At 44.1% G+C, this 24,123-nt stretch overlaps 1 long non-coding RNA gene across 1 annotated transcript; it reads left to right on the top strand.

Annotated features, from left to right (window-relative positions):
- The first annotated feature begins 6,191 nt into the window (after positions 1 to 6,191).
- LOC136697943 (uncharacterized) lies at positions 6,192 to 9,096 on the top strand. The gene is made up of 3 exons (XR_010802772.1): positions 6,192 to 6,356; positions 8,283 to 8,353; positions 8,804 to 9,096. It is a non-coding gene; the product is annotated as an uncharacterized lncRNA (long non-coding RNA).
- Positions 9,097 to 24,123: the final 15,027 nt, after the last annotated feature.

The following is a 24,123-nucleotide window of genomic DNA, read 5'->3' as shown; positions in this document are numbered from 1 at the left end:
TCCTAAAAACACATTTCCACTGCTCATTACACTACATTTGTTGCTGTAAGGATTTGAAGGCAATGACACAGTTGTTCTAGACATGTAGGACAGACATGGTTCTAGATCTCTCACAGCACTCTCAAAGGTATGCAGGTATGCAGGGCCAGTGCTCCACAGCTATGCTAGGGGCTTTATAACCCTCTAACCAACATTTGTCATTGAGCATGGTGAATTTATGCTTCTCAGCTTTGCATTTAATTGCATGTATTTCAGTGCAGACTACATAGGCTTAAAGCAGTGGATGTCCCTACTTCAGTGGTGCTCACAAACTTTTGAATGTATAGTGTACGTTTCAGAGTCTACCCACCTCCTGCAACCTCGTTTCAACTCCTTTGACTGCAGGGAAGTGTAAGACGTCTTTAGAAAGCAGCATGTTGCAGATGGTGCTCTAGTTGTTATTCATTCCGGAGATGCTATCAGTGCACAATGGAGGTGGGGTTTTTTAGTTTTTTTTTTTTTTTTATTAAAAAACATATATATATGGCACAAGAGAGGGTAATTATCTGATAATGAATCACCCCAGCCGCCGAGCCTAATAACTGGAGATCAGCCGAATCAGCGGAAGATCAGATAAATGCATTACCACTGCGCTGCTGAATACATTTGTGCTGGGTCTCTATGGCAGCCGGATGGAAGCTGTCCCGCTGTTTTGAGCGCCGTACATGTTTATAACAAACTGTGAGTCATGAGAGTGCATCTTATACCACACTGGGGGAATAAAGGCGCCTCATTAGCAGCGATAAAGTGTTTGGAATTTTTATACATACCATGTAGAGTCAGGAGGGGGGAAGTCTGTCATGTTGTTGCTTTAATAATTTAACAAACATTGGATGGGGTTCATCTTGTCTGGGTATAGTCAAGCATATCTGAGCATGTTCCAGTGCTCTGAGGCTTTGTACTCCTCTAGCCAATATTTGACACAGAGTATGGTGATCTTAGGCTCATGTGCAGGTGCTTCAGTTCATCGGTCAATGCATTTTCTATAGTCAGAGATGAGTGCACATTTAAGTAGCTGAATTTCTGTATTAAAAGGGATGTCCAAAAACTTTTGGACATTTTAATGATATCCCATCGATTTAAGGAGTTATCTGTGATATAACAGAAGAGAGGTATGTCTTTTGGTAAGTGTTAACTGTCTAGTGAAATAGGCCGTATATACTACATTGACGATGAGTAGTCTGCTCACAGAGGTTGACTGTTGCACTCTGTTCTCAGCTCTGAAATCTAAGCAGAGAAGCATAGCAGCTTTAAGCCTGTTATATTTTACACAGACACTGCTTTCATCCCAATTATAAAACTAGCCAAGGTTACATCACAGTGATAACGAGGAACAGAAGAGTCAGAGAGAAATACAGGTCCTTTTGAGACAATACATCTGTGCTCTTCTATACGGACCAAGCCTATAGAATATTAGGTGAGTCTAACAACTCTCAAAAAGAGCCAGGAAAAGAATTCCCTAAGAGCCTGAGATGGAAACACTTAAAATAACCAGGATTCAAAAGGCAAAGGAAATCCCAAAGAGCTTGAGGATGAAGAGGAAGCAAGACTCAAAAGAATAAAAATCTGGAAAAGGTAGAAACACTCTGAAAAAATGAAGCAAGGCTCAAATGAGGAAGCCATCCTTCACGGGTAACACTATATTCCCAAACGTTTGTAAACACCCTGTATGATGGGTGACTTCACATTCTTTAAACTGCACCTATTTCTGGCCCAGAATTTCAGCAGATGAAGCTAAGTGTAGGCTAGGAGAATATAAATTCCCCAACACAGAGATAAAGTCCCCAACTTTTCTCTGTAGTAACAGATCATCTTCCATTACCTTTGGGTGTGAGAGCTAGTCATCCAACACAAGTACCTGACTGCACTGGCATTCTCATGGCTGGGTGTGATGAGATATTCATAGAAATGTCACAGTGTCCAGAAGAATTCGAGTGTAGCTACAGCAAACAGAAAAACACTTCACACCATGTAACGTAGGATAATGTGTTGCATAATTTCTGTACATTTTTTGATACCAAAAATAAGTATTAAGTAGTCTTAGCTACTCATCAGCTGATCTCTGTATCTGGGACCCCCCCACCATTTGATTTCTCACAGGACCTGGAATCCTGAGAGACAGGAGCACTGAATAGAGTGTCACTCGAATTAATATTTGACAAAGTTGATGAGGCGGATTAGCAGAATGAGGGTATTAGCACGGATCCATACAGTGCTGAGCAGGAGGCTCGACATAGCGCAGAGTCTCAGACATGAGAACCATGAGAAAATGTCTTTGCCTTTATTCAATCTAATGCCTGGGTACCAGTATGAGCGATAGGGACATTTTGACCCTGGGGAACAGGGAGCTGACTGATAGGGCCACAACATCAATTACACAACATCATGAACTGTAAAACTATCCTGTAAAACTATTTCTCAGCTAGAGGTTACAAGAGATTTCCAATTAAATTATGGCAGTTGGGTTAAGATGGTAGAGCTTAGATACATTTAATTTTGTATCACAGCAAATCATATAATATACATGTCTCCATCATGTTTTGTGTTATTCAAATTTAAAATACGCACTGCTACAATAGTAGCTAGTAGTACAATAGTCTGATACATTCAGTGCGTTAATCTGCCTGCACTGTCAAGATTCAGCCCATTGCATTCTGATTGGCTGTCTGGACCTCCTTGTATAGGCACTTCCTTGTATCATTTAGTACTGGCTCTGGTACTGGTCCGACGTCAATCGCTTCCTTCTACATTTCATACCAGAATAGCACATATGTTATTGGTCCTTTTGCATGTCAATCAAATTTCTTTTCCCACAGCAGTAGGTGGTTCTTGGCCATGTTAAGTGGTGAAAAGTACCAGATTCTCAGAGACTACACTAACCTTCACCCTATATTCATGCAGCTTGTTTTAGTAGCCGTGTGTGCATTTCACATTCTGGTTGAAGTGACAAAGTTGTGTATTACATGCTTTATATATATGTACAGTAATACATTAGAGCCACATAAAAATACATACAATATAGCAGCACTTTTACATATAAACAGCCACAATATTTAAATTTAAGAAGCAATCAGTCATTTTCTTCAGAGATTCTTTTTCACATTTTGAAATAGCAGTTATTATAACTCTTAGTGGTCTGAATGTGTCTGATATTCTTTCCTAAACCTATTTTAAACATGGCTGCCCTCAGGTGGGGTACCCACTATATGCAGCCCAATCTGGTTTATTCAGGGACTTAAAAGCGTTTCAGACAAATTTTAAATGTCAATACATTTATTAAAATGTAAGCTCAATAAATGAGTTTTAACCTCCTGTTTTGCTGTTTTCATGGTAATGGCATTTAGTATAATTAAAATGCTATATTATTTGGGGAAAAAAAAATATTTTTCAGTGTAACATATTTTCCAAAGGCCTCATTTCCTCGTTTCTGTTATGGCATATGTTTAATGTGAAAAACCTGTAGACTGAGGTCAAATAGACCAAGGCCTTGACAAGAAAACAAAGACAGATCCTATGTTCTCTCTTTGAAAACAAACCCAGAGTGGGAAAATGCTCTTGTCTCCAAGGTAGGTCCATCTCCCACTTGCAGCTATGGTGCACAACTCTGTAAAGACGATAAAACCTTGAACGACACAAAACACCGTTTTCAAATGCAGACGAAGACTTCTATTCAAGCCTATTTCAATCTGTGTCCATACAATCCTGGCACGGCCGGCCTGGAAATAAACCCACTGTACATTACAATATTCATTCAGGTCTGTGGGTGTGAAGATGGGTTGGCGCTCAGCTGTAGTGTTACTTACTTTCATTTCATCATCACTCCAGCAATCCACCTATGTTTATAAATACACTGAGTGGATGCCTGCTTTTCCCAATTCAACAGTTTTCATCAGGATTTTGTTCAACCTTCATTACCATTACAGCTTCTAGTCTTCCATAGACTTTACACTTGTCGCTGGAACACTGCGGTGAGGATTTGATGATATTCAGACATGGGAACAACAATGTAGGTCAGTTACTGTTACAAGATGGTTAGTTCTAGATCACAAACATCACTTAAACTAGGCAGTGGACTACAGAGTATAGAGGTATTCTCCATAGACTAGTCCTGTGGGGCTTTACACATCTCTAGCCAACATTTGGCACTGAGTATGGTGAATTTAGGCTCATCACATGAATATTTTTAATCTCCAGCTGCCCTTTATGTCATGATCATTTGAGAAAGAACTGACCAACAGAAATGCTCCAAATTTGCTCAGATTAAATGATATTTACATTGACATTGCTGTAAGGTGTTGCTCAGGGTCCTGCATGGTAACAACAAGGGTCAGCATTGGCGCTCCACTAGAAAAACCTCTGCCAAGAACTCCAAGTACCAGAATGTTTCAGGGTGAATTTAATTTCCAGAGGCACACTCAGAAAATATTTTGCACCTTTTATAGAGGAGTAACTGGTAAACAGTACCAAAGACAGCCAACAGGGAACACAACAGAACATAAACAATAGACAATAAAATCACAGAAAGGAGACCAGGAAAAAACAGAGGCAAATATCAGAGGAAAGAGGAAATAAAAGAGCAAGAAAAAAGATATATCAGTATAATAAAGAAAAGAGCTGATGTATTTTGTTCTACTTCCCCTTAGAAGAAAAATCCTTTGGTTTGAGCATGCCATTGTTTGCTGTTTCTCGCTTTTTACCCATTCCCAACTTCACAAGGAAGTTTACCTCATCCTCACAGTCCCCAGCATGTGGCGCTGTTGTGGCCTCAGTGATCTTAGATGCTGAGGTGAGGAGTTCTGTTCCAAACTCACACATTCACCCAGCACTCACTTTCGACTCATGTATGACCTTTTTCAGCACCTTTCCTCACTTTCTAAATATTTAATCATGTTTACCACATCACAAACAGGTCCCTGCACCCCGGACTTAGGTCCTACCACATACCGACAGTGACACGTCCATTAAAGGTTAAGAATGTGTTTGCTTTTCTGGAAAACCCACCACTCTGGATTTTTGTCCAAGATCTATAATATATCTTGAAACCTGACTGGTAAATGTGGTCCTCATCCCCCATTGGAGGGCAGTGGAAGACATCTGTGTCCTCATGTATTTGGGACCTGGACAGCAGAGACGGCTCATGCCGGAGTCCTGGCATAGCATGTTGTCCTTCTCTCCAGCTGGACGCCTCCTCAGACTCAGAAGAGGCTTACGCCCTGCTCAGCATCATGTGGGCCTTAATTGGGTTTGACTGGACAGATCTGTCCTACCTGGAGGTCTGTTTGGGGGGCTGGAGCCAGCTCGCCGAACGCTAGCTACAGGTGCAGCTGATGCCTGGGTCCTTGCCCACCTGAGTAGCCAGGTTTTGTGATTTCAGAGCTGCCCGGTGGTCTGTGGAGGCGAGCTGTTGAGGGTCAGCATTAGGGAGGGAGTTTCGGAGATTGGAGTAAGGCACATGCTTCCAAAGCCTTGTATGTCTTGGTGCTTGTCCTGCTCTAACGCACCTGAGCCAACAGATTGGCTAATTAACAAGCCCTGGACGAGTTGGAGTGGGTCTGCTGGAGCCAGAGCAGCTTACACTCCGGCAAAAACGGTCTTCACGACGATGAAATAATGACTTGAGTGGATGGACAAGAAGCCTAGCAAGGACTAGAGAAGAATCAGGTCCAGAGAAACACTACAGTAGGTCTTCCATGTCAGGACTGAACTTTGTCAGAATCTGTGTTTTTTAACCCGTCTGATTTAACACACTGAGGTCTGAGGGTATTTTCTAATTTGCATATCTTCTTAAATTTATAGAACATGACCACCTTGCATTAATAAAACCCACCAGGCTCTGAAGCTTCTGTTTATAGCCTTGAATCTCTAGATATGAGTAGTGTATGGTATCAAAATGCATAGGAAAGGGCACACTCTACAGGAAAGGAAAATGTTTGAACCATTTTTCTGTGCTGTTTTATCATCCAGAAACACTGAATCAGATAATATATTTATATAGTATATCCTAAGTACATTTGTATGCTGGGATTGTGTCCAGTTTATGGCTCCTCTGGTATGCCATGTCCTACTTAGTGGAAAGTGGAAGTCCCCAGGACTCTTATATTGAAAAGTGTAGCTTAAGTTTGGTGTGTCCAAGGTGGCCATTTTGAAGCAGGTTTAGGTTTAGTTGTTTCTAGACGAATAGCTGAACAAAATATAAGAGAAGAGCAATAAGAGTTCTGTTTGGTTTATGACTATGGTCTGTGCATCAACTTTAGCCTCTAGCCTCATCTGCACAGTTGCTAGCTAGCATGCTAGCCTCCATTACCACACCTGATAAAGTGAGTGCTCTGTTTGTTTATACTTCACTGCTGGAATATGTTTTTGCTGATTTCCCAGATTAGCCAGATTGTGCTTCAAGCCAACTGGAAGTTCAAGAGAAAAATGATTGGACAGTCCTCAGGCCTGGGTTTAAGTTATCTAGCTAATTGTTAAGTCTTTGCCTGAGGCTTTCAGTACTAGCTAGTTAGTGTAATTTGTTTTTCCTGTTTTGATTTGGTGGTAGCCTTGGTGGGCTTGTGTTGCATGCTGCGTTTGAGGTGTTGGGACATGGTTTATGGACACAAAGACGTTTTGGCAAATGAAAAGGCGAGCGAGGACTTTTCTATAAGTTAACAGCAGTTATGTATCAGTGTTAGTTTCCTCAGCTAAAACAATGATGACAGTCCTACTTGCTGACACGTTGTGTGATGACTAAGAGAGGAACTTAGAGAAGAAACTGGATGTGGGACAAAAAAGGATGACTAACACTTTCTCCATTTGCATAATCACAAAATATGACAAGACTCAAATGTCACACTTACATAAGCCCACAGCAGGACACTTCCCATTCATTTCTATGCACAATCTTTATATGGAGAAGGCCTGAGACTCATGATTTCAACCCTGGTCCTGGGCTAATATTCGGGGACACACCTTGTAATGCTTGAATTCTGCTAGATGTTCAGTTTTGCCCACAATAGCTTGTATTTTTACAAAATCTTTACTGCAATGAATTTACTTTTCGTTTTAAATCTTAATACTTTTAATTTAAAATTTTCATTCTTATACAATTGTAATTATCCATGCAGGTGCCTTCCTGAGATCCTAGTTCTCAGGGATGATCCACTGCTTTTTTATGTTTTTCTTCGTTTGAATAATTTATTTTAATCCTGTTTTTGTTTTTATTTTGATTCACTTGCATCTTATCTTTTGTGTTTTCTCATTGCAAAGCACTTTGAATGACGACAGTGTACTAAAGGTGTTGTATAAATAAACTTGTCTTGCCTACTGTCCATCAAAAAGCGTAAAATGACCTGAAAAAAAGTCATGAAATGCCACCATGTCCCGTGCCAAACTAGAGGTATAGGACTCCACAGCATTGGACAGTGGAGCAGTGGAACTGCATTCTCTGGAGCGATACTCCTTCATCCGGTGCCTGAGTTATAACTGGGTTTGTGATTCAGATCTAATCATCTGACATTAGTACCTGACCTCCCTCCTGTTTATGTGACCTACTGCAATCAATTCCTTACAGAAATATTCCAAAATGTCCTGTAATTACACTGAGGGATGAAAACGCAGGGTAGAAATTTGACTTTGATGTTGACATGCCCTTTTTTTTTGTGGCACTGACTCTTGTGGTATTTCTCTCTTCTGCGTTTGACCCGACAAATGACCCTGGAACGCCGTTCTAAACAGGAGTGCCATTACTTAGACCGTTTTCTTTGCGACGGCCTCGTCACAGACGTTTGTGTTGGTGTTGAATGTTGAAGATATTTCTCTATTATTTTCCAGCCTGTCCTGTTTGATAAAAAAAGCGTCAGGGATGCAGAAGTGCTTTTGCAAGGGGTGCATTCTTTTCTCTGCGGCTATATGATTGAATGTGTGTGTGTGTGGGTGGGTGGTTCACGGAGCCCTCAGTGTGTGTGTGTGTGTGTCGTCAAGCAGGAAGGCCTTGGCTCTCTTCCCGGAGCTTACCTCACCCAACCTGTGCAGTATTCAGTAAATAAACGAGAAGTATTTCAGTCCCTTAAACCACGCCGTCGTCATGATGCTGATACAGTCATTTCTTCCTTTCTCTGAGCGCACCCTGTATACGGCTTATAATGCATTTTTAGGGTGGGACTCAACGGCATAACATCTGGCAGGTTGCTTCATAGACATAGCACATGTGACTGTGCGGAATTATAATGCTTTACTAAATAAATTTTTTACATGTTTGCCAGATTTTCTCCCCAATGTAGACACCACCCATCCACCCAGACTCCTTTATTAACACACAAGGCCCTCAACCTGAGTGAGTATAGGCTTCTGGGTAATGTGCACATCTCTATGTACTTGGTTTTAAAATGATAAACTCTGACACCAGATATGTGTTTAATAAATAAATAAATACAAAAGCCTCTCTGCTACCTTTCTACTGTAACTCACTGTGGGCTGCAGTGACGCAGCTCTCTCGCTCGCGCTGCCTCACTTTGTTTTCAGTCCTGACACAAGGGGTGCGTTCCCATTGGCTAATGAGTTCCTCTTTGCATTTGTTTGATGTTTTAAGGTTTATTTGATGCTTGTTTGTTTGTTTGACACAAACCAACAACTGAAAGGAATCAATTTCAATAAATTTATGAAAATGTCGTTTGATCTAATGCAGTAAATGGCTGTGTTGATCGATAATTTAATGAATGTTATACTGTACATATGTTTAAAAAGGCATAGAGCTGTCACACAAGCTGTTTCTAATCTTTCGCAGGTTTTTACAGTGAATGGAGTTCTAAAAGCAGGAAATGCTTTCCTTGCCATGTGCGCGGCTTATTCATTGAAATGGAAATTCATGCATATATATATTTAATGTGTGAGGTCGGCCTTCACATGCTCTCATTGTGTCTGGCCCGAGGACTGGAGCTGAGTGTGTGTGTGTTCTGAAAGCACATGGCAGTGGCATTACCGCCGGAGGGTCAGTGTCCCTGGGCCTGCTGAACACACACAATAACAGAAAGAACTGGAGTTGACAAAAACAAACCATTGCAGAATTTTTTTTTTTTTTCGTACCAAAAATAAATAAATAAATAAATAAATATATAATAATGGAACTGCTTAATTGACAATTAGCTGCTACTTAATAAAGGCATAATAGAGGCTGCAATAACCTTAGAAATGCTTAACAAGGTCAAAGTACCAACCATCTACTGTTTATTGTTGTGTAACAATCAATTCAAGGGGACATAATATGAAAATAAATAAAATGAAATGAAATAAAAAAAATGATCTGGTTCATTTGTGTCTGTGTGCCGCTGTAGTGGGAAAAGATGGGATAATCGAGTCATTCTCATTTCGCTTCGGTTCTGAGGTCAGATCTGAACAGGGCTGTTTGGTGTTTAATCCTTGTGGTGTTTTGATCGTAGCAGGTTACAGATCTTACGCTCACTCGTGGAGAAGGGACAAAATATATTACATATATGTATTATATGTAATTATGTAACTGACGATGTAATATATACGTATTTATGCAGTTTATTTCAAATAGTGATAGAAAATGAAAGCAATGACTTTAGATATCTCAGGGTTAAGTGGCTTGATTTAATTTTGCTCTGTGCAAGTGTGGAGGACACACTTTCCGCAGTGCGTAAGCTGCATAACAAGCTGGAACTGAGTGGCATTAATGTTGTGTGTGTGTGTGTGAGAGGAGTGGTTAAAGGCTGGAGGGCTTGAAGGCTGGGGGGCCGGGGTTCTGCTGGTTTGACTGTTGCCAAGGTCCACAGTAGCGAGGGGACGCTTGTGGAAAAACAGCCGAGAAACAGCAGGCCTTCCTCTTTCAAGGACGTCCAGAGGTCGCTGGGCCCATTCGCCCAGCAATTTACATTGATCAGCCTCCTCCACTGCGGCTCGCCATGTTTATTCTGAGCGGGATTTCACCAGAAAACCGGCGATAAATCACCCAACGCCCGAGTGTGGACACGGGGAAGAAGTGAAACAGCTCTCCTGGGGAAACAGAGATAAAAAAATAGGACTTGTGCTTTCTTGTCTCCGCACACCACCAAAAAGTAACATTAGCAGGCGGAATTGTCTTTTATTTTCTCAGAAAAATGTAAATATTCTGTGGTAATTGAAACTATTTCTATGAAGTTTGACATGTTTAAAATCTAATTGCATCTCAAGCACTGAATCAAATAAGCAGAAAATATCTAGAGATATTTGAGATAATCTTAGAGTATTCATACACAGCCTGTGAAAAATCATTCCCAGGATTCATACTAATCCTAAACCCTAATCCTTAACACTAAACCTAACACAAACCCTAAACCCTAATCCTTAACACTAAACCTAACACAAATTCTAAACTCTAACCCTTAACACTAAACCTAACACAAATTCTAAACTCTAACCCTTAACTCTAAACCTAACACAAACACTAAACCCTAATCCTAAACACTAAACCCTAATCCTTAACACTAAACCCTAAACCTAAACACTAAACCTAACACAAACCCCATACCCTAATCCTAAACACTAAACCTAACACAAATTCTAAACTCTAACCCTTAACACTAAACCTAACACAAATTCTAAACTCTAACCCTTAACTCTAAACCTACCACAAATCCTAAACCTAACAAACACTAAACCCTAATCCTAAACACTAAACCTAACACAAACCCTAAACCCTAATCCTAAACACTAAACCTAACCCTAACCCTAAACCCTAATCCTTAACACAAACACTAAACCTACCACAAATTCTAAACTAACCCTTAACTCTAAACCTACCACAAATCCTAAACCTAACACAAACACTAAACCCTAATCCTAAACACTAAACCTAACACAAACCCTAAACCCTAATCCTTAACGCTAAACTTAACACAAATCCTAAACCCTAATCCTTAACGCTAAACCTAACACAAACTGTAAGCCCTAGCCCTTACCACTAAACCTAACACAAACACAAACCCTAATCCTTAACACTAAAGCTAACATAAGCCCTAATCATTTAAACAAACTAAAGATATTATTTTCACTTTATAATTTGCTTATTTGTTTATTATAATTTTTTTTTATGAGTGTGTCGCCCTGTGAAGGACTGGCGCCCCCTTAAGGGTGTGTTCCTACCTTGCGCCCAGTGATTCCAGGTATGCTCAGAACCCACACTGCGACCCTGAACTGGATAAAGGTTACAAAGAATGAATGAACGAATGAATGGATTCTACATTCAATATCATTTACATCAAAACATTTCCAAAATAATTTTTCAGCCAACCCCGATGCTCCACGTTACTGATAAGAAAGCAGAATGGTCAAGCACTGCATCTGACCCTGATTGTACACACGCTGCTTGTTTTGGCCGCATTAATGGACTAATAATAGTGGGTTTAATGAGAGAAATCTGGATAATTATCACCTTCATTAGGCCTCACCTTGGCTGAGCTGGAGGAGTCATGCCTGACTGGACAGGAACACCTGCTGGAACTCAGAAAGGGAAAAGGACTGCCTTCATTTCGTGTGGAGAAAACCTTTGTGTGCTGATGGATGACCGTTAGCCACCAGTGGAGGTTGGTTTTGCTTCCACAAGACTCTGGAACTGTAGCAAAGGAATGGAACGCTGTTCCTCCAACAGATTATATATATATTTTTTACTGTAATGTACCTTTAGAGAACACAACTGGACTTTAACACCACTGTATTTTCACTGTGCCTTTAATGACTTTAATTTACCTCTACATGTTTAGCTTGACTTCTTGGTTCCTGTGACAACTTTAGGCCTTCGGTTCAGCTCCTGAAGCCCAACCAGTAAGAGCTCCTCTTTGCAAAGTAAGAAAACACACAATCATTTATAATAAACACACACACAGACAGAATGGGATGCTCTGTGTGTGTGTGTGTGTTTATAAATGATTGTGGTGAATAATTCCAGCTGGTTCCCTGTTCCAGGCGCTGGCCGAACTTTCCCTGTTCCAGAAGCGCTCCTGGGTCTGCGTCCAGGCACAACGAGCCGAGCCCAGAGCCGGAGCAAACACAAACCTGCAAATCTGTGCTAACGAGGGCTGCGCTGTGATGCAAATGTGTTCAGTCGCTAAATTGCAGAGTAGAGCACTTTCCTGGACAGCAACCTGTTCATCTGCATTGTGTGTGTGTGTGTGTGAGAGAGAGAGAGAGAGAGAGAGAGGGTACCATCCAAACCTCTGATCTCTCAGGCTGGCTCACTGCATATGGTAGAGAGAGAGAGAGAGAGAGAGAGAGAGAGAGAGATCCAAACTGCTCCATTTGTTTGACCATGAACATCTATTCACAGCTTAAAAACTGAAAGGGAGATGCAGGGGCTGAGCGGCGGAGGCTGAATGGACAGTGGTCATTTGTTTGACTGTGAGCACTGACTCACAGACGGAAAATGAACCCTCAGAAGTCCAGTGCTATTATCGCTGTTCGGCTGCACATTTGATTAACATTATATAGTTATTTAAATATAATTACGCAATTTGTTACATTATGTCATTGCATAATGAACTGAATTTGCATTTCATTTGCATTTTTCATGGACAGGTCTGAAGGTCCTGCAGCTGCTGCTTTTCTTTTTTTTAAAACCCTAGTCCTTTTGTGCTGACCTCAGGAAATGACCCCAGATCCCATTGATATCAAACAAATATCTCATCTACCACATAGAAACGTATTAATGACAAGATTTTCAGCTTCAGAAATATTTGTTCCAAATTTGAGCTCTCAACTGACGCACGTATGATGCTTTTCCACTGCGTGGTACCTACTCAACTCAACTGTACTCTTTTTTTTCCTGCTTCTCCATCAGGTAAATCTGGTCCAGGTCCTGGAAGCAGGTTCTTGTTTAGTCGCTGTTCTCTCGTGGTTCAGAGCGAGCCGAGTAGGGACTAAACCATGGCTTGTAAACCTTGCAGAGCAAATGCCGCATATATTTTGAGGCAGGTTTAAAACCAACCAGGCTCCTAGTGAGTGCAGCACAGTAGAGTTGGTCGTATGCTGTGGAAAAGCACCAATATAGTCATGAGCATTGGCTAATAACCGATAGGACAGGCTCGGGGATACAAGCATCTGAAGTAAGTTGCTGGGCACACTATATGTGAGGTCCAGGAGGAGCTTGGAGTAGCGCCACTGCTCCTTGGCATTGATAGGAACCAGGCGCCTGATAAGGATGCCCTCTGGATGCCTCCCTCTGGAGGTATACAAGACATGGCACACTAGAAGAAGGCTCCATTGCAGTCCAAGGGCTCACAGCATGGATTTTATTTCTTGGCTTTCCTGGGAACAGGCTGGATTAAGCTGAGGATATAGAAATAGCTTAATAAACACATTAATAACATGTTAATAAAAGCCCTATTGTTTCAACTCCAGCGGTTAAACCAATGCCTTCAACAGAATCAGTCTAAGCTGGACACTGGACACAAATTATGGGAGACCTATGGATAAATCAATGAGCAGCAAACTAACAAAAGCAGCAGAAACATTTAAAGCTACAGTTCCCCTCAAGAGCATCCATGAGCTTTAAGAATGAGAGGGGCCAGAGAGAGAGACAGGCCCAGAGTCTGACAACACGTCTTGGACTGACCAGAAGAGAGACAGGTGGTGAAAGGGGCGGGGTGCCACCTTATCGATCTTTTCTGCACAAGCTCCTGGCCAGGGCAGCGTCAGCACTAAAGACTTTGATTGGACAGCCATCGACCAGCGAGCCCCCTGATGAAGCCCAGAGGCGGCTGGGACGTGTTTAATTAATGGCTGAGAGAACATGTCTGTTAAGAGCTTAACGGCTAGGAGCGAGCACGAGTCGGAGGTGAAGGGGGTGACCCCCTCATCCTACCATGCTGGCTGGGAGGAAGAGAGAGAGAGAGAGAGAGAGAGAGCATGTGATCAATAGATACATTGAACTGAAGTGATAACAGCAATGATCACCATGACATGCTAATGGTGTTAGTGATTCCTGCGCTAATGGTTGCACTGAAGTGGAGGGGATGGGGGGGTGGCATCATGAATGTTTTATAGCACTGGTTGTCTTGGCTAAGTAAGACCTGGGCCTAGACCTGGGATTGGACGATGGTCTTTGGAAGCACAATGAATTCAAGCCAGAGGGTCTTAACTTTGTCCGTTTTGAAGCTAATGACAAAACGATGCCTGGGAGGAAAAAGGAAAAAAAAAAAAGCAACAGGAGAATGGAAAGCGTGGAGCGTGCAAAATCAAACGCTTAATCATGCGCGCCGTCCTCTTAACTTTCGGAGCTGGATAAAAATCGATAGCAGAGTCGTTAAATAAACATCTCTGTATTGAATTTACTCAGACATTCTCTGGCAAGGTTTTCCTTTCCTTGATTATTAATGTTGCATTCAGGCTGCTTGCTCTGCCAGAAGAAAAAACATATCTTGCTCTCTTTCGCTCTCTCTCTCTCTCAATTCTTCCCTTTGCCTTTCTCTCTGACTCTCAAGGCCACCCAAACAGCAAATCCCCTTAAGAGCAGCCTCCCTGACTGTGATTGATGGGAAGGATTCAGATCGGCCTTTGCCTGAGAGTTCAAGACTCGTTCGCGCACTTGTTTTTTGCTGCTCCTGAAACCGAAACACAAAGAACAGGCTATGACTTGAATTTCCGACCGAGACTCTTCTCTGGGAGCTGCTCCTTAATCTACATACAGCCATGCAATATCCAGGCTTCACGGTTGCCCCCAGACAAATCCTCTCCCCTAAGCCTGGAGGTCCACAGCCTGCCGGATCCCCAAACTTTCCGCTCTGGGTCAGCTTCCGCCTCCCTTGATCTGTCGTCTCTTAGTAAGCCATCAATCACCCGGTTAACCTGGCATAACCTCCTCGGGCAAGCGTCGATTTCCTCCCAGCTGCTCCTTGGGCTCGTCCCGAGAACAAGCAGAAGGCCCAAAGCCTGTTAGTGGAAAAGCTGCAGGATGGGACACTATACAGCGTCTCGGCAAGTGGGAAGGGACTGCTTTCAAAAAGACCAGTCGTCTCCAAGGCCGTTCGTCTGGCAGGAGTGCTCAAGCATGGATCCCGATCGGAGGACGGCGATGGGGAAATTCCTTTCTATATGATAAAATGCGCCTTGGTGCCAATGTTCCATCACCATCAGATGGAGTTCTTTGTTGCAGAACTCATGGGAGAGGAGAGGTTGGAGTGGGAAAGGAGTGTGGAGAAAGGGAGGGAAGGTTGGAGGAGAAAAAAAGAGGAGCTGTTCCGAATGAGTTACAGCAGGGCCAGGGGAGGAGAGAGAGATGGGTAGAGATAGAGATGGATGGGGAGGGGGTATGGACGCTTGTGTCTACGATAAGAGACGCTGGAATCAATTCTGTCCAAAATGAGCGCAATTGATTCGGGACTGTAACAAAGGGAACGGCAATCAGAAGTGGGGGGGTGGTGATGGAGGAAAGAGAGCGAGAGAGAGACAAACAGAGGGAGAGGGAGGGAGAGGGAGAAGACTTGCTTGTGCTGCTGAGACAGGTACAAGGATGTGTGTCAGCACAAAGAGAGAGAGAGAGAGAAAAGAAAATGGGGCAGGAAGCAAACGATCCACTTCAGGGAAAGATAAAGCCAACCTGATCACAAAGACCATGGCATGAAGCGACTTGAGGAAGTGAAAAGCATGAATAATGTTTTTGTTGTAGACAGAGATTTAAGAAATGCACACCTCCACTTTCAATAATGCTGCATTAAAATATAATCAGCCCATCAATGGTGTTCCAAACTCTGTTATCCCTGCAGCACTGCTCCAGGGTCTCGGGGGTCCTGAGGGTGTGTCCTACCTTGTGTTCAGTGACTCCGGGCAGGTTCTGGCTTTCACGTAGGATGGATGGATGGATGAATGGATGGATGAATGGATGGAGAAATATAAAACACTTGCTACTCCTCTGCCCTTTGGCTATAACAAAGTTAAAGTAATATCAGTAATCATTCTTCACCCAGTGTGTTGAGTCTAAATCATGTTATGATTGCAGTAGGTTCAGTACACCTCTGAAAGCAAGAGCTTGCCTTCACCCTACAGAGACCACCCTTTGCTCACTCTTAAGCCCCTTTCACATATGAACTCAGGAGAAACTGGAGGTCTAGAGATGTAGCAGTTTGAAGTTGTCCTTACACACATTCAGCACACAGTGAGAAATTTCAAAATACTCCGGGACATTAGCGGCTCTGTTCACACATACTCTCCCTCTGACTTTATCGGGAGTATTTTCTGGGACGAATGTTGCGAGTGTTTTGCGTTCACACATACAGTACCTCAGAGTAAAATCCAGAACATTTCTGGGCTTTAATGTGACCATTTATGATTAAAGAGCGAACTTGACACTCTCTTAAGCCATGGCCACACCTTAATTAATTTCCAAGCTTTACTAAATTACAGCTATGACTTGATATTAGACGTGGTCTTTCCTAGCCCTTCCCCCAACAACAAGAATGTAGGTTTGTGCTTATTTTTGTGGTTGTCCAAAGAAAAACATGTATCTCCATTTTTTTGGGAGATTTTGTGGATTTTTAGTTTACTACATCATTTGAACCCAGCAGCTGTCCTTCACACTGTGTGAACACTCCAATATAATTGGACCAACAGAAATGCAGCAGACTTACTTGGCATAAAATATTTTAACATTGACTTCCACTGAAATTTATGAAGGTTATTTCCTTCTCATGTAAAGTTAGTATTTTGGAGCTGCGTATTTGTCTTGGACAGTGACCATATGTAAGTAGGCATGTTTAATAACTGTATAAATGTAAGGGAATAAAGGATGCCCCGTGTGGTCACTAGGTGCGAGACCCTGACCTGACCTGGGCATGGTGAGGACTCCATAAGGACATGGAGCAATAGTAGAAATGTTGTCTCACGCTGAAATGATTGCAATGCCGAGTAGCTGCAAATTGGATGCGCAGCGCAGTCTCGCTGTTAACAGCCCTTTTCGCCTATAAGCAGCACGCCCAGTGCCCAGTGATCACGGCATGGTCAAAGTCACTAAGGTCACGCAGTCTGCCAGATTCAGCACCGTGGCCAAAAGTTTGAGGACACCTGCTGATTCAAAAGGGAATATACACCTAGCCTTTGGCGGCGGCAGGAACAGTGCACTTTCTACGCTTCCAGGAAAGCCTTAAGGTAGATTTTGAAGCATGGCTGTGAGGATTTGATGGCATTCCACCACAGTCATTCTCATGTTCATGATATTCATTAATTCAATACTATCCACAGCCCCATCCTGCGAGGGTTATGCCCCCCGTTGCCAGCGTCTGTCACTAGATACGCTCACCTTGGGCTGATCTGTTTTCATTTTACTCCTTCCTGTAGTTAAAGTAGCTGAAAGCAGCTGAACTCAGGAAGCATAAAGGGTGTCTGGAAACGCCTGGCCACGTGTGAGCCGTTCGTATGAAGGGGAGCGAAGGAGGGACGGGAACAAGCAAGTGGAGAGAGCCACGGCGGCGATGCGGCAGACGCTGTCTACAAACGCTTCATGTTTTCCCTCTGATCTGCGGATTAACTCGATCCGTGACTTGTCACATCCACGAAAGCTGTGATCTCACACAGATCCATTAAAGCGTCGATGCTGCCGGGGGTTGAGCAGCTCCAGGAAAGGTTAGACCATCACCGCTTGACAGCTCTGTGCGTTCTGTTTTCAAGGCCGCTTCTCCGGGATGTTTTACAAGCTGCGTTTGAGGAGAGGCTGAAACGTCTCCTACAGATTCCTTCTGACCTCTTGTTTATTTTTGGTACAAAAAAAATCATCTAGTGAAACTTAAGAAAGTCTGCGTATGTCTTTATCTGAACCAGGAATATGTCTTTATGTTGTATGAGAGGGCCTTGGCTTAAACTGTATTTCATCATCTAGATGCCAATAGAAACCAGAGAGAAACAGCCAGGTTTTGGTTGGAAGCAAAGGGTTAAAATAACAATAGGTAAAAATTTTATCCTAAAGTTAGAGCTTCAAAATCATTGTGATGCGGAGAACAGAGCCTCTGTCCTTGCTATACTGGGTTCAGCCCTGCAGAAGCTGCACTATGTAACTTGGAGGAGGGTAGTTTCGGCAGTGCTGAGCCTGGAACAGCAACTCTAGACAGAGGCTTTGTTCTCCTTGTTACAGGTCACTGGAGCACCACAATGGTTTTTAAGATATAACTCTTAAGGTAAAAATATGACATACCGTTACTTTAATATGCAGATATAAATAAATACATCCTATGAACATTATTATTTGATAGCTGCAGATTTAGGACCAATATCTTGTTGCTGCCTACTGTTTTGACCTGTTGAATTATTTCTGGCACTAAACCCAAACACTCCCCCGCCTCCTTCGCCCCTTTAGCGATACCTCAGCTGTCAACAGTGTCTGGGACCCTCTGTCTCTCTCTCTCTCTCTCTCTCTCTCTCTCTCTCTCTCTCTCTCTTTCTCTCTCTCGCTGAAGGCCCACACCAAGGTCGCTGTCGTCATTAGCGTCCCGTGCCCAGTTTAGCCGCTTGGACTCGCGGGTACTCTCTGCGTCACGGCGGCTCATTGCCACGGTGTCAAGGCCGTGCGTTTTTTCAAAGTCCCACCAGACTTTGGTGCGGAGACATGGCGTGATCATGTTTTTTGGTCGTGTTTTAATTGGAACAAAGCTAACGGCTTGAGATTCAAAGAATTAAAAGTCAAACATGTACTCTGTCATCCGCGAAGCTGGGGCATAGCTACAGGGGTCCTGGACATTCTTACATCTCACGTGGACTTCTACTGCTACTCTAGACTTCTATGTCCACTCTTCTTGTACAGGATGCAAACTTCTTGCATGGGAGGAAGCTGGAGCATGTGGAGGAAACCCACACAGACACAGGGAGAACACACCCCTCATAGACCCAATGACCCAGGAGGTGTGTTGAAGTGACACCACCCCCTTAATCAGCTCTGAATATTTGGACTCCTCCGTCCTAATGCTGCAGTGATTCTCCTGCATCACACACACACACACACACACACACACACACTCCTTTCCAGAGGTGTGTTACTGATGTGAATTGCATTGACGCAGCTCTGTTACAGCTGAGTCAGAGAGCAATGGCTCAGTGAGCATTCTGTGTGTGTGTGTGTGCGTGTGTGGCCAGGGAAAGGGCTCACTACTTAGGTTCCACTGCTGTGGACAATAAAGAGGCGTGTCAGCACATTGTATCTATATGATTCAATTTCCATCGTTTTTTTTCCCTCTTGCATCGCTCCAAACGAAGCGCAGTCTCATTAATCTCGCCATATGCTGAAATCAAACACCTAGCAGAGCTGCATCATCAAAATGATGAACACGGACCGCTGGCTGGGACGAGAGGACACATCAGACCTTATTAGCACAGACAGGACCCTCCCAGAAACAGTAACATTGAAGCTACAGGTCGTATGTTCAACCAGTAATACCGAGAATGCCCTGTAGATGGCGCACTCTATATGGGCATAGTAGCGTGATCGCATCTATCAGATTCACTCTGTAGTGACGCAATTAACACAGCTTACAAACATTACACAAACAGGACCACCAACACTGTGTCCACTCACTTTTAAAAGCTCCAGCTGCCACTGCTGTGTCTGATCCACTCGCACTAACACACCAACACCACCAGGTCACTGTCACCTCAGCGCTGAGAATGATCCACCACCTGAATCATATCTGCTCTGTTAGGGTCCTGAACATTTGTAGAACAGGGTGAATGGGGATTAGCAAAGTATGCAGAGCAACAGATGGTCTACAGTCCGTGATTACAGAATTAAAGGACGGACCCTTTAAGCTCAGGCCACACACACATTTTGCTCCTGTGTTCTCTTCCCTTCGCTTTCAAGTGAGACCCTGCTGAAGAGGACCCCAGGCCCTTTCAATTCTGCTTGTTCCTATTCCAGACTTTACATAAACACACACACACACACACACACACACACAGACTGCCTCGCTCCCTCATCCTCCATTTAGTCTCCCGGGGAGTCATTGGAAAATTTACTCTCTCACTCGCGCACTCTCTTTCTCTCTCTCAATCGCTGTCCCTCTGTCTCGCTCTCTCTCTGCCACTCTCTCTCTCTTTCTGTCTCTCAGTCACTCTCCCTCTGTCTTGCTCTCTCTTCTCCTCTCTCTCTGTCACTCTCGCTGTCTTGCTCTCCTCTTTCTCTCAATCACTCTCTCGTGCTCTCTCTCAATCGTTCACTCTCTCTTCTCCTCTCTCTCTCTCTCTCTCTCTCTCTCTCAATGGCACTCCCTCTGTCTCGCTCTCTTTTCTCTCTCTTTCAATTGCTCTCCCTCTGTCTCGCTCTCTCTTCTCCTCTCTCCCTGTCTTTCTTTCTCCATCTGTCTCTCTCTCTCTCTCTCTCTCTCTCTCTCTCTCTCTCTCTCTCAATTGCACACTTTCTCTCTCTCTATCTCTCTCTCTCTCTCTCTCAACCACTCACCCTCTGTTTCTCTCTCCTCTTTTTCTCTCTCTCTCTCAATCGCTCTCCCTCTGTTTTGCTCCCTTCTCTATCTCTCAAGTGCTCTCTCTTTCTCTCCCTGTCTCTCTCTCTGCATCATGTTTATCTTAGCCTTCTCTGTCTCTCTCTCTCTCTCTCTCTCTCTCTCTCTCACTCTAAGGGACAGTGATTACAAGTGAGTGGCGGCTGTCTCTGCCATACCAATTAATGAGGAGGGTTTAAGGACTTTGTAGAAGAGAGAGGGAGAGAGAGAGAGAGAGAGAGAGAGAAAGGAGGGAATGAAAAAAGGAGAGAAAAGAGGGAGAGAAAGCGTGGTGGCAGCATCTCCATACATTACCATACTAAACAGCCTGGAAGCACTTTCTTCTCTCTCTCTCTCAGTAGAACTTGGCCTAAGTGAGCAGCCTTTTGGGACCTCCATGAACACACACGCTCCGAAAGCCCCTCCCGAGGATCCAAAAGTTTCTGGACGACATTCGTCCTCAAGTCCTGAGCCGCGGAAAGGGAAGCGGAAGAAACAAATGTGCCATAAATGTTAATTATTCGGAATCGTTCGCGACTGAGGCACTTCAAACGGACAGAAATAAGGAGCTCCTCTGCCGAAGCTCTGGGACGGAGTGGAAGAGCAGCCTTAGATGAATGTTAAACACTCGGAGAAGGAACACTCTGTCCTCCTTCTGTTCCACACAGACGTTGGGCTGTGTTTGTGCGAAGGTGGATGCTTCACTGATCATGGCTTCAATGGATTGACTGGGCTTTTGATGTCTCATCAGTCTTCAGTCGGAGACAAAGTCCACGTGTTTGTGCTGTGCTTTCATCAGTCAGGATCGTCTCGCTATAACTCCCAACATCCAGGACACCCACTGACCATAGATACAGCTAATGGCCACTGGGACACCTGGGAGGTGCCTTCATTTGGCCACTGGGATCCCAGGGGACTCACTGTAAACTTGATCTGTAGCCTTCGCACTTTAATATCCCTAGAGTTGTAACGTGTCATTGCACCTGATTAAGACGTGAATTGAAATGGCTTTGATCCCATTCATTCATTCATTCATGCATCTTCAGACACAATGACTGTGGGAGGAAACCCACGCCGACACAGGGAGAACACGCCACCCTCCTCTCAGACGGCGACCCGAAGTGAGGGTCAAACCCAGAAGCCCGGGGCCCATGCCTCTGACCTCCGAGTGCCCTTTAAAGGAGCTTCAGCTCTTCAGCCGAACGTTCCCACGAACACGAGGGGTTCAAACTCGGGGCACAGCCCACGCTCCGCTCTGGGGCCGCTTCCTCTTCAAGGATTGCCTTGAAATAGGACAAGCAGCGTCTCGGATGCGATTAACGCCCGTCACTTTCTCCATCCGTCTCCGAGAGGCAGCTGGCTGCGGCTGTTTATCTTTGAAGCTCCGCGTCCGCATTAGCATGACAGGTGTCGTTCAGAACGGCTCTCATTGAGATTCCGAGCAGGTCTGTCCAGCCTCGTGGCTCCGCCGATGGATGCAGCTCCATGGAGGGACTGCCCTTGTCCAGAGCTGTTGACCTTGTGGGAGGGGATGGTAGGCTGTAAATACAATGTCCGTTCCTTAAGAACCTCTGCATGTCCACACTACAGACGGCCTTCCAAATTCTCATTAAGTCGGAATGGACGCAGATGCAGATATGATTTAGTCCGAGTCGTTCCTGACCATTTCGCATTTTTAAATGGGGATAAAAGGTTTTGTGCCTTGTGAAAATTTCATTTCAACGTACAATCATTCATTCATTATCTGTAACCCTTATCCAGTTCAGGGTCGCGGTGTGTCCAGAGCCTACCTGGAATCATTGTGCGCAAGGCGGGAACACACCCTGGAGGGGGCGCCAGTCCCTCACAGGGCAACACACAAACACACACATTCACTCACACACTCACACCTATGGACACTTTTGAGTCGCCAATCCACCTACCAACGTGTGTTTTTGGAGCGTGGGAGGAAACCAGAGCACACGGAGGAAACCCACGCAGACACAGGGAGAACACACCACACTCCTCACAGACAGTCACCCGGAGGAAACCCACGCAGACACAGGGAGAACACATCACACTCCTCACAGACAGTCACCCGGAGGAAACCCACACAGACACAGGGAGAACACCACACTCCTCACAGACAGTCACCCGGAGGAAACCCACGCAGACACAGGGAGAACACACCACACCCCTCACAGACAGTCACCCGGAGGAAACCCACACAGACACAGGGAGAACACACCACACCCCTCACAGACAGTCACCCGGAGGAAACCCACGCAGACACAGGGAGAACACACCACACCCCTCACAGACAGTCACCCGGAGGAAACCCACACAGACACAGGGAGAACACACCACACTCCTCACAACACAGTCACCCAGAGCGGGAATCGAACCCACAACCTCCAGGGCCCTGGAGCTGTGTGACTGTGACACTACCTGCTGCGTACAATCAGTGATCAAGATATTTATATACATTTAATGCTAAACATTTAAATAGAAAGTCCACAGCTTGTGGAGAAATGCTGTTCTCTCTGGTTAGTTTAAATTCAGAAGCTCCACTTTCACATTTAAATGTTGAATGGTGTGTTTCAGGAAACAAATGAAAAACAAACAAACAAAACAAAACAAACAAAACAATCAAACAAAAAACACTGTTGTTTGCAGGTGGCTGAAGTTTGAACTTGTATGTCGTTTTTATTCATGGTCTGAATTACCACAGACATTCATTTCCACCTTAAATGAGCAGAAACTGAAAAAAAGTTCATCAGAAACAAAAAGTAAAGTCAATATTACCCACCTGGAGCAGGAATAGAGCAATATCCTCATCTCAGTTCAGGCTTTTCAACATTTGAAGATCTTTTTATTGTCTAAACTACGCCCAGATTCAGAGAGAAAGACTAGTGTACAGGACTGAGCCACTTTGTTTTTTTTTTTTGTTTTTTTTAAACACCCCATTTTGAGACACAATCCTCAGAATGTTATAAAAAACTTTTGTTTATCAATTCTGAATAAAACCTTTTAAATATCGCATTCCCGCATTTTTGTGCATTTTTCCCAGTCTCCTTATGAAATTCCCACACATTGTCTTTGACGACACGAAGTCAGTCATTACAACACATTACACAACTCTTCCCCATTCCTTAAGACATTCCCACAGATTAGGACCTCATTCCCGCGTCTAAGTGGTGTATTATGTCCCCAGCAGGGCTCTCCGCGGGCTGTAAATGAAGTGGTCAGTGAACTCCGCTGTCCACTGGCCTCAGGTGAGTCTGGTGTGATGACCCTCTGGAGACAATGAAGGGATCTGACTTTGCGTAAATAGCAGGCATTGAGTTTGTTCTACTACAGGTCTAATACACCCCCACTCTCTCTCTCTCTCTCTCTCACACACACACACACACTCACCCGCGCGCCTGTGTTTGAAGAGCACGAGCACTGCAGTACATCCAGCTTTGCTATAAATCACACCACACCATCAGCCCTCGCTTCGCCTCGGCCCCGCCCACTGCGCGTCTCTGATTGGCTGATAGGCATCCACCTCTGCTGTTCTCGCGCGATGATTGGCTTTCTTACCCAACTCTGTCCGCCTCCAACACTCACCCCCCCACCCCCCCCACGTTAACGATGCACGTCGCGTAGATGCGCAGAG

The sequence above is a fragment of the Hoplias malabaricus genome, chromosome 1 (genome assembly GCF_029633855.1).
Source record: "Hoplias malabaricus isolate fHopMal1 chromosome 1, fHopMal1.hap1, whole genome shotgun sequence".
Classification (NCBI taxonomy): Eukaryota; Metazoa; Chordata; class Actinopteri; order Characiformes; family Erythrinidae; genus Hoplias; species Hoplias malabaricus.
This window is presented reverse-complemented; position numbering and strand designations above follow the sequence as displayed.